This window comes from Ovis aries, chromosome 15 (assembly GCF_016772045.2).
Source record: "Ovis aries strain OAR_USU_Benz2616 breed Rambouillet chromosome 15, ARS-UI_Ramb_v3.0, whole genome shotgun sequence".
NCBI lineage: Eukaryota > Metazoa > Chordata > Mammalia > Artiodactyla > Bovidae > Ovis > Ovis aries.
The window spans coordinates 70,931,057-70,934,521 of NC_056068.1; positions in this window are offsets into that span (position 1 = coordinate 70,931,057).

Consider the following 3,465-nt stretch of genomic DNA (forward strand, 5'->3'; position numbering starts at 1 on the left):
GAAAGGGCATACCTGATATATTCAGACTGAGTCCTAGGAGCAACATACAGCACTTCTTACTTTTTGTTGGCAAACATTAGGCTATGTGACTTTCCCTAATAGCAAAGATAGCAGGACATACCTCTAGCTTGGCAGCCATATGTCCAATCAGAGGAATAGAATAGATACTGTTGGAAAAATATCACTCTCTTACATCCAGACTAAGGGAAAATACCCCAAAAGCAAGAGAGACCCTGTAGATTATAAGTTGCAAGTTTATCAAATAAAGTGGAGGACAGAACACGATGAGAAGGGCAATGACACAAAACTGAAGAGACAGGAGTTAGATTATAAAAATCAAAATGAACCAAATTAGAGGGTATTTATTATACATTAGTATGGCACCCCACTCCAGTACTCTTGCCTGGAAAATCCCATGGATGGAGGAGCCTAGTAGGCTGCAACCCATGGGGTCACGAAGAGTCAGACACGACTGAGCAACTTCACTTTCACTTTTCACTTTCATGCATTGGAGAAGGGAATGGCAACCCACTCCAGTGTTCTTGCCTGGAGAATCCCAGGGATGGGGGAGCCTGGTGGGCTGCCATCTATGGGGTCGCACAGAGTCGGATACGACTGAAACGACCTAGCAGCAGCAGCAGCAGGAAGTCAATCAAAGTTTTTAATATGGAAGAAACATTATCAGACTTGAAATTTCAAAACTCACTGGTAATCATGTGGAGAATGAGTTAATAAAGTTGATGTTTGGAGTCAGAGATGAATTATGAGGATGCTACAGTAACTGGAACTTCAGCTCATCTGTAATTCTTAACATGGCATAGAAGAACACATCTGGACAGGATGTACTTACAAAACAAGTGAATAAATATTCAGTTCAGTTCAGCCGCTTAGTCGTGTCCAACACTTTGCGACCCCATGAACTGCAGCATGCCAGGCCTCCCTGTCCATCACCAACTCCCAGAGTCCACCCAAACCCATGTCCATATATTTGGTGATGCCATCCAACCATCTCATCCTCTGTTGTCCCCTTCTCCTCATCATTTATTCACTGCATATATTTTCCATGTCTTTTACGTATGTAAGAAATATCAATTAACTGATATTCATATGGCAGAATTTGTGACCATATTTAAAAATCTACATTTATTTGTTTTGTTTAAAAGTATCTCTATACTCTTAACATTTGGCAGTACTATAACTGATACTATATATAAAGTATGTAGTTATTTTCTATGAAGTAATCTCCCAGAAATATGACTTCATTTCAGCCAACACCACATTTGTTTATAGTACTGCATATAAATAAGTCAATATACTCTTAATTATCACAAATGAATCTTTTGGTTTTCATTAACTTTCTTGAGCATTCACATTAACTCACATTCAAATTTTATGTACAAAGTTTATGTTCATTAACTCGAGTAGAAAGTTGACAAAATGACCCTGTGGCAACTATCAAAATGTAGTATGTGTATAACAGCTATCTGAAAAGAAGAATCTAGATTTGCTTGTAGAGGTGTAAGTGATGAATACCTGGAAAGAGTGTGATCTAACTTAGATGTGGAGATCGAGAAAGGTAAATAAGCAGAGAAATGAGGTCTGCTCAAGTTAGGAAGGCGTAAGTTTTGGAAACAGAGTATATTTGGGGCTTTTAACTCCAGTCTGTCACTCGCTAGCTGTGTTACTCTAAGGAAGTTATCTCACTTCTATAAACCTATTTTATTTTATTTAAATTTATAATATTTATGTGAAATGTGAATATTGTGACTATTCAATTTATACACACATAAATATGAGTAACAGAGTATTGTCACAATACACATTTCTTAGAGAAAATCGACATCCCTTTTCTGCTCTTTTCTGACATTTTGTTGCCAGCCAATCCCTGAAACCCAAGAAGAATTCTGCAAAGTATGGCAACAGCCACAATGTTGGGAATTTCATCTTTGCATTGAGAGCAATCTGTCAATATAGGAAGAGAGCATTGCATAGAAATACAAAATGTAATGGACTTTTAATTTGTGAGAATGTAATAATTTTAAATAAGGTGATAAAATGGAAAATTGAAAAGTAATAATTTTCCATTTTTGGAATTTCAATATGATACGAAATGAATAATATCTTGAAGCCCATTTATTTAAATGATTTAGAATAATAAGCTTACTAAAAGGATAAGTATAAAATGTGCCCTAAATTTATTTCTCTTTCTAGAGTAGGTTTACTGTTAAATGAGTATAGAATGGTATTCAAAATCTGCCCCAGATAATGTGTCAAAAATCCTACAGGATAACAGAAATGCTCTAATTAGAGACACCAGGAGAGAACTAGGAATGTGGGATTTAACAGTAAGGTCTGATGAATCCAAATGTTAGCATACGCTTTTTAAAAATCCATTCTTTGGCATTCAGTATGATTGTCATCCTTTGGCATTAAAGACTGTAAATGAAGCTTTATGAGAAGAGTCTTCAACATGTTTAACATCTGACTTATGATTTCTAGACCAGTGTAATAGACCAGCACCATTTTTCCTTAGATAACTTCTCTGTATTACAACAATTCAATTGAATGTAATAAATGCTCATTGTATGAATGTTACATGAAAAGCAGAAGTCTAGATGGATATTGGGGGAAACAGCAAATAAAATACCATGCCTTCTTGATCTCATAAGATCAAGGGAGTTATTAATAGACCACAGACACACACTGAAAAATTCTCCTAAGGTTAACTCCACTTTTATTTTAAAGTAAAACAAAAACTGAAATCACTTAATTTTGTTTTCAAATAAGTTTGGGATAAAATGTATTATGAATACCTGGAGAAAGAAGATGTCAATTTTATGTTAAGTGGGGGTAAAGGAGGTGCTTTAGAGAAGGCAGTATTTAATGCTGGCCTTGAGAGAGACGTACAGCTATTCAAGAACAGAGGTGGCACAATTGAAAGAGAGTGAACACCACACATAAGGGCATGAGGAAGTGGACCTTCAGGGAAGAATTATTTATCTGTGCTCGTAGTAGAGTTCCAATGCTGGGGTGAGGACTGGGACATAAATAAATTCTAAGAAAAAAAATCTGAAAAGGGAGATTTTTAAAAAAATATCAATGTACTGAGATATAATTTGGTATCATGCATATAATTTGGCATCATAAAATTAACTCATCCAAAATGTACAGTTTTTAAAACCATATTTACAGTGTGGGTCAACCATCATTACAATCAGTTTTGAATATTTCATCATTTGGAAAAGAAAGTCTCAATTCATTGCCAGTTATTCTTTATTCTCACCAAGCCAGAAAAGGGAGTTTAATCTATTCTGTGAAGGACCTTAGATCTTGATTTACTAGATTACCATGCAAAACTATTGAAGTTTTTTAATGATAGGCTGACATGATCACCTTCGTGTTTATGGAAAATGATTCTGGTAGCATTGTGTACTATGGGAAAGAGGCACTTAAATCAGAAGAAGC